Below are 16,760 nucleotides of genomic sequence, written 5' to 3' on the forward strand. Positions count from 1 at the left end.
TATATTTCAGAGCATCAAAACCTCATTTGTTATTTTTGATTTGTATGCATAGTCAGAAAGGGTGAAAAGAAAACACCTGCTTGTTCTCGACTCATCAAACCCATCTATGATATCCAACAATCGATGCGAAAAGAGTGTGAAGAAGGCCTCAACTCATTGTGGATCAATTCTCTTTCGAGGAACTACACTCCATATTAACCAATAATAGTAGACTTATTTCACAGCAACGATGCAGATGGTTTTAGTGACCGCCACTTGTCCTCCTGAGGTAAGAATTTTATTTCATACAATATCATAATATATTTCAGAGCATCAAAACCTCTTTTGTCGGATGCCCAAATGAATTCATCTTTTATCCGCTATTAAGTATAGTCGCTGGGTGTATGGGCGTAAGAAGTAAAGTGCAAATAAACAAAGAATGGAAATAACCTTCAATCATCTGGATTGCAGAAGGAGCCAGAAAGGGTGAAAAGAAAACACCTGCTTGTTCTCGACTCATCAAACCCATCTATGATATCCAACAATCGATGCGAAAAGAGTGTGAAGAAGGCGCACAAAAACCTCAACTCATTGTGGATCAATTCTCTTTCGAGGAACTACACTCCATATTAACCAATAATGGTGGCCAGGTGATGGGCGTCTATGATGAACTAGAGTCATTTTGGCAAAGCTTAGATGTTTACAAGCCGGCCGGTTGCTCCATGGATAGAAAGACTTTATTGAAGCTATACAACGGGTATAATTGGGAGCTGAACTATAGAAGCGTAAAAGGATACCTTCCCCGCACTAGTGTTAACGTGGCTGGATTCATACAACCGCAGTTTCTAGTAGACTTATTTCACAGCAACGATGCAGATGGTTTTAGTGACCGCCACTTAATTACATGTCCTCCTGAGGTAAGAATTTTATTTCATACAATATCATAATATATTTCAGAGCATCAAAACCTCATTTGTTATTTTTGATTTGTATGCATAGTCAGAAAGGGTGAAAAGAAAACACCTGCTTGTTCTCGACTCATCAAACCCATCTATGATATCCAACAATCGATGCGAAAAGAGTGTGAAGAAGGCGCACAAAAACCTCAACTCATTGTGGATCAATTCTCTTTCGAGGAACTACACTCCATATTAACCAATAATGGTGGCCAGGTGATGGGCGTCTATGATGAACTAGAGTCATTTTGGCAAAGCTTAGATGTTTACAAGCCGGCCGGTTGCTCCATGGATAGAAAGACTTTATTGAAGCTATACAACAGGTATAATTTGGAGCTGAACTATAGAAGCGTAAAAGGATACCTTCCCCGCACTAGTGTTAACGTGGCTGGATTCATACAACCGCAGTTTCTAGTAGACTTATTTCACAGCAACGATGCAGATGGTTTTAGTGACCGCCACTTAATTATATGTCCTCCTGAGGTAAGAATTTTATTTCATACAATATCATAATATATTTCAGAGCATAAAAACTTCATTTGTTATTTTTGATTTGTATGCATAGTTCAATTAAGTAATAATTTTGACATTGCTCCAAAGGAGTATATTGTGAGGAAGTCGTTCCTTTGAAATATTTATAGCGTTGAAATAAAGAGCCAATTTATTGCAGTAATACCGTATAACGAAATAGCACCTGCATCAACCTTTGTTTAAAAAAAAGTGGCGATAGTGACTTTGGCAATAGGGTATAAAACAATGCGTCACCACACAACACTTTTTAAATATACACACTTCACAGAAGCCTGCAGTGGCATCAACAATGACACACTAAGAGAAATTGTAAAAGAAACAAGTCTATAGATACCTCACCAGATTATGAACAATATGTTCCATTACTCTTTGATGAAAGTGAAGAACAACTTTGTATTTGCAAAAGTCAGGCTGAATTGTGTGTGTGTGGGGGGGGCTGGGGTCACTGAAATGGGGGCTGTATTTGACAACACTGCACTCTTTGAAGGCAAGTGATGAATGAATAGGATCCTGGAGACAATCAAACGGGTCTACAGGAAAAATCTCATTAAGAAAATTCTACAAGAGGCAAATGACTGGAATAGTCGACTTTATAAAGACACTGACAATCAAGGACGCTGTCTACATGTCTGCAATGGCATGGAACACCAGACACCATAAGCAAGTGTTGGCGAAGGCTCAACCTGGGTCCCGAAGAGGCTGCTGAAGGCACTATTATGGAGACTACTGATGTAGAGGAGATTACAAATCTAGTATGTGATCTTCCAAATGGCTGCAATGGCACCAATGATGAAGAACAACTATCAAGAATAGGATCTTCAACTTGCTTATGTCTTGGTTGTAATGATTCAAGGGATTTTCTCATCATTGAAGAAGGCCCGGTATCCCTACACAGGTTTCACAGGAACACAGCTCTATCATTCAATATAGGAAGTTGTAGAGAAGGTAGAATTTGTTAACTTACAAGAGGATTGTTTAACATTTTTGTTACCTTACTTTTTACAGGCAAGCAAGAGACCTCTTTTATGTCCAGCAGGAGTTCTTACTGCTTTTGCAAAGACAGTTTTCAAAAACACCACAAAAGGAATCGAGATATATGGGTTACTTTGTGGAAAGAAGGTAACTATAACCACACCTGCAGAAGACACATTATGAGTCACCGCAAAACATAAAGCAGCATCTTGTTAATAGATGGGGCCTCAAAATGGTTGTGCATGCCAGTGCACACCGCTTCACCCAAAAATGGAACCACTATGATTGTTGTTGTGCAGATAAAAGGTCAATATACAAATTGAACTGTCACCACTTAATATGTTTGACAAGGAATCAAAATATTTCTAAAGCAAATGCATCCCACACAAGCTGCAGAAATTGAAGGAGTATGGGGATTTCATTCATTTGAAAGTGTCAGACATTAAACAACATCAGAAAGACATGAAGTTTACTCTCGATCACAAAACTAAAGTTTATCTCTTGTCTGTGGCTTGCGTTGCATTTTCGTGTTGTGTCTTATGAAGATGGCGAATCAACTCAGTATATTTGATTGTTTTGGAGGTAAACAACTAAACGTCCAGCTCAAAATCAATATTCAAGTATTAATAGCAACAACTTGTTCCAAGTACGGCCCTTACCAAAATGAATAGCTAATTAAGCCTTCACTAGGCTAGCTGTTACTCAGCAGTTGTAAGTTTGAACAGCCAGTAGCTTAGCTGCTACATGTTTGGAACAGCTATAATTTAGCCTTCACATTTTTGAACAGCTATAATTATAGCCTTCACATTTTTGAACAGCTAGTTTAGCTATAGCTGTTCAATTTTTGAACTTGGCTTACAGCTGTTAGCCTGTTATAGCCTTCACTAGCCTTCACTTCCTCAGTGGTTGACCCAAGGGTCAAATAGGTGCATGATGGGACTATTCTAACTGCTATTTTGAACTGGTGTGGATGAATGCAGACGGAATCTTAATAATACTTAATATGTTTCCAGCTTTATTACCGTAATAGGCCTTGTTTTTCAATTTTTACATTTGGGATGCATGTTATGTGGACAATATCATATGTAATGCATGTAGTTATCTATGTGTGCAATAATATAAAATGCTGCATCATGGATAATGTACGTATAGTTAAGCTTAAATATGACTATTATGTATACTTTGTTATAAAGGTTAATAAGGCTATAATCATGGAACAGCTAGTGAAGGCTATTATTGAACAGCTAGTGAAGGCTGTCACTAGCTGTACCTAATACATAATTCATCATTTTGAAGGCTTAGTACATGCTAAGTAACAGCTACTATCTGAACAGCTAGTGAAGGCTATTATTGAACAGCTAGTGAAGGCTATTATTGAACAGCTAGTGAAGGCTATTATTGAACAGCTAGTGAAGGCTGTCATTAGCTGTATCTAATACATAATTCATCATTTTGAAGGCTTAGTACATGCTAAGTAACAGCTACTATCTGAACAGCTAGTGAAGGCTATTATTGAACAGCTAGTGAAGGCTATTATTGAACAGCTAGTGAAGGCTATTATTGAACAGCTAGTGAAGGCTATTATTGAACAGCTAGTGAAGGCTATTATTGAACAGCTAGTGAATGCTATTATTGAACAGCTAGTGAAGGCTGTCATTAGCTGTACCTAATTTACATAATTAATCATTTTGAAAGCTTAGTACATGCTAAGTAACAGCTACTATCTAGCTAGTGAAGACTATTATTGAACAGCTAGTGAAGGCTATTATTGAACAGCTAGTGAAGGCTATTATTGAACAGCTAGTGAAGGCTGTCATTAGCTGTACCTAATTTACATAATTAATCATTTTGAAGGCTTAGTACATGCTAAGTAACAGCTACTATTACAGGCTAAATTGCCTGTTCAGTGAAGGCTTTCAAACAGCTAATTGAAGGCCTTCATTTATGGTAAGGGGAAGTACAGTCAGAACTTGAAAACTTTGCAACGTCAGTCGATTCACAAACTGCACCAAAATTGATCGAAAAGGTGCATTCTCTCCATGTGTGCATAGGGTACCCAAATATTGACTATCATAAATTGGTGAAAGATGGCAGGGTTGGTAATGATTGGATCCAGCATAATCATACGGTTGTGGTAGACGGAACAGTGTACAACTCGACTTGTACTCGTTAGTGCATCAACAAGGAAGCAGATGCCAGGTTTGTGTACAGATCAGCAACAGGTTGTGTGCCCGTGACTCGGCAGCAAGCAAGCAAGCACAGATAGACTGTCATCAAGCAGTAATGTCAAGTTCGGAAGTTTGAAAGTACAGGAACTGCAGCAAAGGTGCCAAAGTCTGGCCAGGGCAAAGAAGAATTTGCAAACCAGGATAAGGTGCGTGCAGGCCAGGGTGGACAGAATTGTCCAAAGTGATGGAGTTGATATTGGCTCTTCCACATCCAATGCTTTGCACCAAGTTATGGTGCAAAACTACGACAAAATGGCCGAAATGCTAAATGACCATCAGCCTGACTCTTTCGGTAAGCTGTTTTGGAATCAGCAGAGGCAAGCTGCCGAACTAAGAAACCAGAAAGGGATGAGATGGCACCCAATGGTGATAAAATGGTGTTTGCACCTCTGGTTTGCCTCAAAAAAGCTCCTCGAATCGGCCAAAGTTACTCTTGATAAAGCCTACACAGAAACTCTGGAGTCCTCTATTCAAAAGAAGACAGAGGAACTTGACAACCTCCATCATGAATATAAACATGCAGCTTCTTGGGAACTCCTGCGGGAGATAACTGACATTAAATCTGCTCCTGTGGTTAGAGTGAAAGGCAATACATCTGAAGAGCGTCGTGACAACTGGTTTCGATCTTGGAGGTCGCCGGATCAATAGGGAAACCAGAGCAAGGCGTAAACCTTGAAGATACGTTCTTTAACAGCAATGTCTCTGACGATCTCCCAATACACACTGGTCCATTTACTATGGAGGAACTGCAAAAAGGTCTGAGCAAGCTCAACAAGTCAAAAACACCTGGTCCTGACAACATACCAGCCATTGTTTGGAAAAACCCACTCTTCCATCAGCAACTGCTTGATTTCTGTAATGAAACCATGAAGGAAATAAGCCAAAAGCCTTGTCAAGATCCACAATTATACCTCTCCGAAGAAAGGGATCTTTCACAACCATCAAATTATAGAGGTATCACACTGTCAGCACTTGCTGCCAAGCTGTATAACACTATGCTGCTCAACAGGATTTCTCCTCATCTAGATCCTATTCTCAGGCGTAACCAAAATGGTTTTCGCAAGGGTAGATCAACCACACCACAGATTCTAGCCCTTAGAAGGATAATAGAAGAGCTTAAAATCTCAAAGAAGCAGGCATATATTGTGTTTGTTGACTTCTCAAAAGCTTTCGACAGTGTTAACCGGAAGGCCATGCTGCATATTCTTCGTAATTATGGGATCCCTCAGGAGATTGTGAATGCTATTGCAATAATGTATGATAATCCTTCAAGTTTTGTACAAACAGGTGATGGACCAACTGAAGAGTTTCTCTCTACTGCTGGAATCCTGCGGGGCGACACGTTGGCCCCTGACCTGTTTGTGATAGTGGTAGACTATCTCCTCAGACAGTCGATAGACACTGACAAGTCCAAAGGATTGACATCATGCCCAATAAGACGAGCAGAGAGAAGAACAAGTATTTAACCGATCTTGACTACGCATGAGCGACATCGCTTTAACAGCTACGTTATCACAAGATGCCCAAGATCTTCTGTCATCTTTAGAAGATGCTTCCGCCAAAGTTGGCCTCTTTCTCAATTCCAAGAAGACAGAATATATGTGTATTAATGGAGATAAGAACCCAACTCCAATCCTTTCTCGGGATGGCACACAACTCAAGGAGGTGTCGGACTTTAAATATCTTGGTTCATTTGTTGCCGACAGCAAGAAAGACTTTCTGACTCGCAAAGCTCAAGCATGGAAAGCTTGCAACAAACTGCACACCATCTGGCAGTCCAACATATCAAGAAATACCAAGCTTGCCTTCTTTAGAGCCTGCATAGAGAGTATCCTCTTATATGGAAGTGAGACCTGGACAATGAAGAAAGATCTTCAGGACCGTCTTGATGGTACCTACACCCGGCTGTTGATGAGGGTTGAAATATATCCTGGCGTGAACATAAAACCAAAGCAGAGATCTATGATGGTGTTCCACAGGTGTCCTCCATCGTTGCTCAACGGCGAGCCAGATTTGCAGGCCACTGCTACCGTGCAAAAGACCAAATAATTTCAGATGTCATCTGTATGAGGCTTCCACAAACATGTAGAGGAAGAAGACCATTCAACTACATCGACTGTGTGGCAAGGGACGTCAATCAAGAAATTAATGACCTCCCAAATCTGATGGCTGATAGAGATTCCTGGAAAAGAATCGTAAACTCTTTCTCGGATGCGTCCGCAAGATAGATTGCCTCAAAAAAGGCATTTAACATAATAAAATCATCGGGTGTTATCAAATTGCCATCAGATACCACCCTCAGATACTATCTTCATTGGACAAAGCCCACAAGTGGTTTGACAGCAGCAGCAATCAAACAACTAAAAAGAGAAATGAAGTTTGAAGAAAGACAGCCACACCAGAAATTCGTAGTTCTCGTCCATGACAAAATGAAAATTAGATCCGACTTGGTGTACTCTACTGTCTTTGGTCAACTATGGTCAGAATTCATTTTTCGTCATAGCGCCCTCCTGAAAGGTCTGACACATAACAAACTATACATTTTTGGAATCCTCATGACCATACGAGTAATTTGATATATTACTTGTCATAATTGGAGCATTCTGAAAATTTGACCCCCATGTGACCTTGATTGACCTCTCCCCGGAATGCCCGGAAGTTTCAGGAGGTGAGCCCAAGCTAAATGTATTCAGAATCAATCCCAAAATGACTCTCAAACTTTTGTTCTATGATTTGGTCACAGATTCTACAGGCTGGTCCTGTACTATTGCTCCATGCTGAATGGTGATCTCTATCCTTGACAAAGAAAAGATGACTGTTTAGAGTGTTTTGACCAAGAAGCAGGGTTCCCGCTACACCAAGTTTTTGGGTCTTTTAGCACAGTAAAATCACAAGGGACTCCATATTTTCAAATTTTGAAAATGATGTGGACCCCATTATTTGAGGCAAACATGTGATAACCTTGTCAGAATTTGTGTCTAAAGACCCCAAAAAATTGTTAGAGACCCCATAGTTTTCAAATGTTGCAGATTATGGGGTCCAAATAATATTTGGACCTAGCGGGAATCCTGCAGAGAAGGGGGAGATTGAAAAGCTGAGGCAGGGAATTAGGGAGAGGGATGAGGAAATAGAGCGGCTGAGATAGCCCAGTAGGAGTCCAGATTTAAGTTATTGTCAGTCATCATGTGGTCAGATGATGAGGCAGCTAGTCTGCTGGGAGACCACCAGCCATCTCATTCGCCAGCGGAGTCCTACATCACTAGATCTCAGGTGGACAGCGAAGGTAGGTTTATAAGTCATTCACAATCACCACCTGCAGTGACTCCGTTTATGATGTCAAATGTGAACAACCCTTTCTTGGCACTACCACCACCAGCGGTCCCAGCAGTCCCTATGGCAGCCAGAAGGGTACCCGCTTTGATGGAACTAAACCATGGTGGGAATATGAAGTCCATTTTCGAGCATGTTGGCAGTTAAACAGATGGACTGATGAAGAGGCAGACACCTATCTGGCAGCCAGTCTGTGTGATTCCACTTGTAAGGTGTTACAGCTGGCTCCAGTCGATTATTATACCAGGATGAGATGGGCGCTCACTGTGCAAGAACTGTTAGAGCGGATGGAGAAGAGATATGGGATACTACTCCTTGCTGCAGCTGAAGAGCCGCGGTGCAGAAAGCTGAAAGAGACCCTAAGAGAGTTGGGGGAGGCTGTGTCAGAACTGGTAGACCAGGCTTACCCAGAGGCACTGCCACACACAGTATCTGAGAAGTGGCCCACCCACCTGCAGGTTGTCTTCCAATAGTATCAACAGAATATCTGACAGATTACTATCTATGAAAATGCCAAGTGACTTTTCACAGCAACCAAGATCACTGAATGAAATAGATACAGTAGATGGAAGGCCACAGAATATAGACAATTCCTTTTGTACATTAGGCCAGTGTATAGTACTCTGCAGTGTAGTTTCATCTTCATTCTACAAGCATTCTACGTCACACATGACAATGACAATGACAATGGCATACAATGACATGAGGTAGCATTGCCATATAGCATGTATGACCAGTTTGGTGAGCCAATCAAATGCAAATTGCAATATGAATGTCAATGACAATCATGCAATGTCATGAATGTATTATGACTCCTTAGCCTAAGCCTTAGCCCAAGAACATGGAGAAGGTCGCACATGCAGTGTTAGTCAAGATAATGCACTTTCAATTAAACACACGTTTGAATGGGAATTGTTTTGCACACTCACTACCTCAAGGGTGCAGACTTCGGCGGAAGTTTGGCGGTAATTTCGCCTTTTTTGTTGCTCACTACCTCAAGGGTGCAGAATTCGGCGGAAGTTTAGCGGTAATTTCGCCTTTTTTGTTGCTCGAGAAGTCTAGCAAAAGAATTTGCTCACCGATAGCTACACATTCTAGGCTAGAGACCATTGCATCCAGAATTTTTCTTGGTCCACTTTGTCGACGACCAGGAATTGAAGATTTGTACAGCGAAAGAGGTTAAATATGTAGATGGGAAGTTGCAAGCATTTTGGTCACCAAAGTTCTGGGATGCTGTTCTGTTACATAAATCTTGTAAGTTACACATTTGTAAGATTATACTATACAGAAAACACGGTTGAAAAGTATTGCCATCATGCCACTTATCATTTATTGTATTTGGAACCCTGGCATATAATTTAACCAAATTTTAATCTGGAAAAAAAAAATTTCCTGTCCCCTGCAAACTTTGTTAAAGGTGCCTATGCCCTATCATGTTGGAAAACCATGGTTAACCATGCCGATGAATTTCAATTTAAATATGAATATTTATTCTGTTTTCATTTGCCTGCATGATGAATAGATGCATGAACATCTCAAATTTGTTTACATTGTGTAACATTTGCAGGTGATAGGGACTTCCTGCAAGAGAGCATGTGTGACCGGCGGCAACAAATGCAGAAGGAATTCACCAAGAGGAATGAAAAGCCTGAAAGAAAGGTGTCAAGAAAAAAAGCCTGTGAGGTGCAAATTGAAAAAGAATTAGGTAGGTTTCTTTTGTTTGTTAAAGGTCACTGTCATTCATGATTATGCTGAAACTACAATCAGGTTTCCACAAAAAGAGATCAATTCTGGGTGTGTTGCAGTTGGCATAAATTTCTGTATCATATATTTCATGTTTTTTTCCCCTTTTCGAGGACGCTGCATGCACCAGTGAAGAGACACAGAAGTTGCCAGTGAAAGACGGTAATAAAATGGTGGCCTGGGCATGTTGAAGCCAAAAGGGAAGGGCAGGTGGTAGCCTTAGGAACAATGTATGCAACCAGGGGTAGCATTAAGGAACGAAAGTCGGTTGTTTTCCTGTGTTTTTCACTCCCGTCCTGGTCTCATTTTCAAACCCAAGAGTAGCATGTGCTTTCATTGTGTTATTATGATAGATCAACAATACAACTCTTTTTCAAAGACACTAATGTTACATGGCTAAATGATGAAGAAACCGCACATTCCTACATAAGACACTTGCCCATTCATATTTGTGACACAGAAAAGCACCAGGGGAACTTAGCTGGCTATCTGCATATTGGACAAGGGTATACCAATCCGACAGCCTAATCATGTATTTGGCCTTCTATCGATGCCGCCATGGTTGCGGTGTGATAAGCATCCCGAGCTAGAGCACAAGAGTATTATTGTAATATTGAACGAATACTTGCACACAGCAGGAACCGCGTTTGCCTTCATGAAAAAATTGTGCCAGAATCGTGTCTAGGAAAGCCATATATTGGCAGTGTTGTGGAGTTTGACAGTGATAATGGAGAATATAGAATCACATTCATGGAAAGTTCAGGGAAAAATTCGATCACCTACAAATGGCCCAGTTCAAAGGATGAGTTGTGGATCTCCAAACACGACATTCTGACTACCGTTACACTAACACCGACGGGCAAGTCTAAATATATAATTCTGTACTTCCAATTCAAAACCATTGATCATTCTTTATTTGTTCAATGTTATCTCTTGAATGTTATTTATTTCCTTCTCTCATGCAGTGCTTACGTTCCTCAAATCCTATGAGATGGTGTTAAAGTGTTTCTTTCTTTCTTTCAGCTATGAAGGAAGCCCCTGAAGAATCTCAGATGGCTACAACGTCAGTGTCCCCAGAAGTGATGGAAATTGTGCAGACCCCAACAAAGGCCTTCCCCCCTTGCCAACCAAGCACTCACATCACCAGAAGTGATGGAAATTGTGCAGACCCCAACAAAGGCCTTCCCCCTTGCCAACAAGCACTCACATCACCAGAAGTGATGGAAATTGTGCAGACCCCAACAAAATCCCCCCTTGCCAACCAAGCACTCACATCATCAGGATCATCTATTCGGTCATCTAAAAGACAAAAGACGAGCACCCATTACCCCAAGAAAACTTAAGCTTAAAGAAAGATTAGACAATGTGACAGAGTCAAAAGCAGCCGTTATAGAGCATTACAAAAAACAAACTTCAAGATTACAATCTTTAATAGATTTCCAAAAAAATCATGAAATCAAATATCTGAAGCAGGACATCAATCGAAAGCAAAGTATAATAGCAAGAAAAAATGCAGAGATAAAGAGGCTCAAGTCTGAAATAGCAAAGACAGTTGTGTCAGAAGAACTTAACAAAATGAAAAAGAAAGCAAAAATTGTTAGGAGGAGCCACAAATGTGCTGTCAGGAAACTGGAAAAGATTATGGATATAGCTGAATCAAAAGCTGATGCTGAGATTAAGAACCAGCAAAAGCAGTTGAAAGAGAAAGACCATACAATTCAAAGTTTGGAGAGTGAAAATGAGAGCTTAAAAGCCACAATTGAATCGCTTCAAAGTGAGAGTCATGTCAGGTTTACATGTGAATGGTTATGCCACAGGATGGTCGGCCTATGTTGATCCCTACGATAGCACTGGACTTTTGTCCGATAATACAGTTGGGGACCTTCAAAACGAGTTTTTCGCTATAAAGGATGTGGTAAGCAAACTAAAATTGCCTCCTGACCACAGACTGAACGACCAAAAGAAAGGAATCGAGCCTTAGGCTGCGATCACGTAGAAGTATACGGTATACGGTATTCGCTATACGCTCATTCGATCAGGCTGAGTTCACATAGGAGTATACTATGTGAACTCCGCCTGATCGAATGAGCGTATTTTGTATAGCGAATACCGTATACTTCTATGTGATCGCAGCCTTATCCTTAACACAGCTACAGAAACTGCAACTGAGGCAGAAATGGAAGGGAAGACCGAGAAGCTGAAGCTGGTGCAGAAAATAAAGCGAAAAATCGGAATCAAAAAATCAAAAGTAAAAAATAAGAACATAACCATTCAACTCGGATGGATGAACTTCAATACTGCCAAGAGGGAGTACACCCATAAAGGGTGGTGGCAGTATTCAGATGAGCATGGACCGCGAATCGTCGTATGAGGACGTTCTAGAGAAAGCAACATCATTCTTCTTCCCAGATGGATCAAGTCCCAAGGGACCTCTGCACAAGTTTGATAAGTACTTGTCTGATTTTAGAGGGAATCGGGAACTTGAACTTGAACAAATTATGTCCAAAAGAGCATCTGAGAGCATAATGTTTTCAACATACTGGGATCTTGTGAACATGAACATTCATTATGTCAAAAAGAGCATCTGAGAGTGCTTTTCAAAGAGAAGTTTGACAGTACAACATGATACAGATTGGCAAGTATGCCGTTGCAGATGGTACACCAGCATCTGAGCGAGTGCTCTTCCAAACGTAATTTAAAACCATGGTGAAGATTGGCTATCATCATAATGTTGTCAACATACTGGGATCTTGTGAACATGAACATTGCTTATGTCCAGAAGAGCATCTGAGAGTGTTTTTCAAAGAGGAGTTTGATAGTACAACATGATAAATATTGGCAAGTATATCTGCCTTTGCAGATGGTACACCAGCATCTAGGAGAGTGAGAGCTCTTAAAAGATGAATTTAATACCATAATATCATAATGTTGTCAACATACTGGGATCTTGTGAACATCCATATTGCTTATGTCCAGAAGAGCATCTGGGAGAGTGCTTTTCAAAGAGCTCAACACCATGACAAAAATTGGCAAGGATATCTGTTTTTGCAGATGGTATACCAGCATCTAAGAGAGTGCTCTTCAAAGAGGAGTTTAAAACCATGGTAAAGATTGGCCATCATCATAATGTTGTCAACATACTGGGGTCTTGTGAACATGCACATTCCTTATGTCCATGCGGTATAATACTGTATACATTCATGGTGTTAGATACTTGACGATAAATAAAAATGTATCACAGGCTTCATTTTATTATGAGATTGGCCATCATCATAATGTTGTGAATATACTGGGATCTTGTGAACATGAACATTGCTTATGTTCAGGAGGTATAATGTTGTGTATACTCATGGTGTTAGGGGAGAGCAATATAGAGAAAGAATATGGATATGTCCAAATTATATAAATCTATGTATTTGTGGCCATCCACCATAAATGAGCCAAGAAGTCAGCAAATGTGATTTTAAGCTACAGTGCAAAATATCAACAACAACAACAAAAATCACATTTTAAGAAAAATTAGATTTTCACAGATTTGAAATATTTCATACTTCTCTTATACAGCGGCAAAGTTACACAACAATACAAAAACTGCAAATTATTAAAAATTCACATTTTATGGAGCTGGTTTCAACAGAAATGAAACCACCCTTCAAAAGCTTGAAACCAGCCGGATGCTGTATCTCCTTTGAGGTCGCCATGGGGGCTGTCATCTTGTGAATCTCTGACCTCCATTGATAACCCTGAAGCTCCGCGTTTGTAAGCTTATTGTTCAGACTTGTCAAGTTCAGCTCTCAAGTTCAGTAGTAACTAATGGATAGTAACCAGAAGGGGGCTAACCTAGCATCTATCCCTGTAAGGCAATCAGCTTTTTACCAATTTTTTCCGGGTCAAAATGTCCAACGACCATACTAACAACTCAATCTTGGAGTTACAAGGGATGGAAGGTTCAGCTAGTATTGCAGATGGCAATAATGAAGAAGTCAAGTTGCCTAACTTGGAGGATATCGTGAACTGCATCATATGTTTTTATTTTCAGGTTGCTTATTTACGTAGTATTGGGGGAACCTCAACAAGAAACGCTGTACACAACATAATGAGTGAAGTCGTGATAAAAGATGTTGCACTCACCTATTCCCTATGTAGCAGACAGAAGAAAAGGAGTTTTGAGAGATTGAAGTTGTTCAAAGTTGTGACGAGTAAGTATACTGAATCTCAGGGTATCAATATATACTTCTCAAAGAGAAAAAAGCGGTATACGTAAAAGCGGTGGTAGTACAGTTAGTACAACAGAAGACATTGTGGCAAATGTTCTGAAATAACTGCTTCCAGTAATCTCTGCTGTTGTGACTACTTCAGTCAAAGAATCAACCAAGGTAGTTATCAATGCAACAATGGTGAATGAAAACAAGAAATTGGCCAAAATGCAACAAATGGCATTATTGGCTAAATATGACAACAACAGCATGCAGCAGTGCACTAGAAGAGATAACATCCAGATATCGGGTTTGACCCAAATGTTGTTGATGAGGAGAATATTATTGAACAGGGCAATAAGGTTGCTCAGTTAGTCCATGTGGAAATCAAAAGAGGAGACATATCAGTTGCTCACCATGTTGGCAATCAAGGGAGACAACCAGTATTGTGCAGGTTTGTCTCTCGTCATGCTAGAGATACTGTTATGAAAAACAGAAAAAAACTAAAGAAGTAGCCCAGTATAAAGGTAAAGTCTACCTGAATGATGATCTGACAGCCCTAAGCAAAACTTTTCACTCACATCATAAGTCTTACTGGTGTTCAGCGAGCACACACCTCTAACGGTAAGATCCATTGTAACCTCATCCTGGAGAGCCCAGACAACTTGTTTCGTCTTGGTGAGACTTCAATAATATATTGATCTCACCAAGTTGGGGTTACATAACTACATGATTTCGGACAAGCTCGACCCCTTGGTAGAGGTGGCGATGAAAACCAACTGAACACTAACTTGTTGCCAAGACTGTTTTGAAACTGCAGAGGCTGTGTATATTGGTACAAAACCTGTATCCAGAGGCAAGAGTAACTGTGAACAATATCTTAAACAGGTACGATGACAATGACCTCAATGATGCTGGGAAATGGTTGAATGTGAAGATCAGATCCCTGTGTAATGCATACCCTACATTCGCTGGTGAGAACTTTAACAAGAATAAATATGCCAGGGACAACCTGCACCTCAACGAGCAGGGATATTGGCAATTTGCCATAGAGGTGATCACAGAATGTCGTAGCGTGTCTCTGTCAACTACATCAGGAAGATTGTTCCCACCCTCGATGATCCCTCCCGTGAACTACCAAAAAACTTTGAAACAGAAGTTGCGGGATCGTCGGAAGCACCTCAGGGAAAGTGCAGAAAGGTGCCACTTTACTCGACCATGTCCAGCAAAGAAAACAGCAAAAGTTAGTGCACCAGCATTGCCTACACGTAGGTCTGAAGTTATGCTTGGACCAGTTGTGCCAGTGATTACGCCAGAGCATGCTGGGCTTTACTGTGCAACGGTGAAGAGTGGCGTGGTAAAGAACAGCCTCCAAGTACCATCATTTTCTCCGTGTGTGGCTAAGTAGCAGGCGGGAAAAAGGAGGCGAAAGCAAACGCAGAAGGCTAAGAGACAATGACAAAGAAAAAGAAAAAGAAAGAGAACGGTATACCTACTGGAACTTTGTGTCTGATATTATATTGAAGATCTTGTAATTTAATGGAAATTTTGCCATTTACCGCAAAGTACCTTGCCTTGAGAAAATTCAAAATTGATACAAAATGTATTGTAAATCCTTTCTGGATCCTAGCTAGTTTTCTGGTATTGGCCTACATACGCCCTACATTTGATTTATAAGTTGTAGATTGGGGTTAGAGTGCATTGGATGATTTAAATTTTGATATTTTAATCTGATATTGATTGTGCAAGTATGCAGCAAGTGTTGGTTTCCCAAATTTCATGATTTGTGGTAAAGTTTAAAATAGGCAAAAATTCAAGTTCAACGGCATGAACACTAAAGAAAATACACTAGGAAAATGTCAAACGCTCAACAGAAGAAAAGACAGGAGGCCTATCAAAGTAGTTTGAAACCATTGGACCAGATTATGTTTAGAGATAACAAAGTTTTTGTTGGTTTTGTTCAAGGGAGGGTTTCATTTGGCAAGGAGTTTGTTTCTTCAGAAATCAAAAGTTGTCAAATCCACCAATTGCAGGTAAAGAAAGAAACAAATACAATTTGTCCACTTCGTCACTCCAAAGCACCCTAAAATCAATAAACATTCCAAAACGAGTGCTAGGCTCACAGTCCCTGGGTTTTATTCCTGGCGAGCATGCTTTATGATATGGGATTGTATACCAAGGACATTTGAAAGACTTCAGCCATGTACCTTGATTTCAGCGATCAACTCGGATGTCTGGTTAGTCAAACATTGCAACCATCATGTTCTGAAGGTCCCAATTTTGGAAATCACAAATAGTCCTTATGATGACATTGGATTTACCGACTCTGTAGATGCATGTCAGACAGAACCTAGGCAGAGTGATATTAATCTGTTAAATTATCATCTAGATATAACTGGCCTCTATGTCAATTGTAATTGACCTATGAGAAAACAGTCAAGAAATTGAAGTCCTCTGTTGTTTCAGTAAAGCAAGATAAACAGAAAAAGAAGGAACTTGAAAGTCAATATCAAAACGCTCTTGTAACTGTGCCACAGCTCAAAACACAATTGTTTGAAATGACTCAGCATAAGGATGCACAGATTAAAGATTTGCAACGCACAATCGCTGAAAATTTGGAAATTTGCAAATTACCAAAAAGAAACGCTTGTCCTTCATGGTGAGGTGAGGGGTTTGTACAAAAAATAAAGATCTACAAGACCAGCTGGCTACAGCATAGTACCAAAAGTCGCAAAAATGCCAAATATAGCATGAGTGTCAAGTCTATTAGTGACAGAACTGTTCAATATTTTTCAATATTTTGGAATTGATCGATCTAATTTAAA

This window comes from Amphiura filiformis, chromosome 12 (assembly GCF_039555335.1).
Source record: "Amphiura filiformis chromosome 12, Afil_fr2py, whole genome shotgun sequence".
Lineage (NCBI taxonomy): Eukaryota > Metazoa > Echinodermata > Ophiuroidea > Amphilepidida > Amphiuridae > Amphiura > Amphiura filiformis.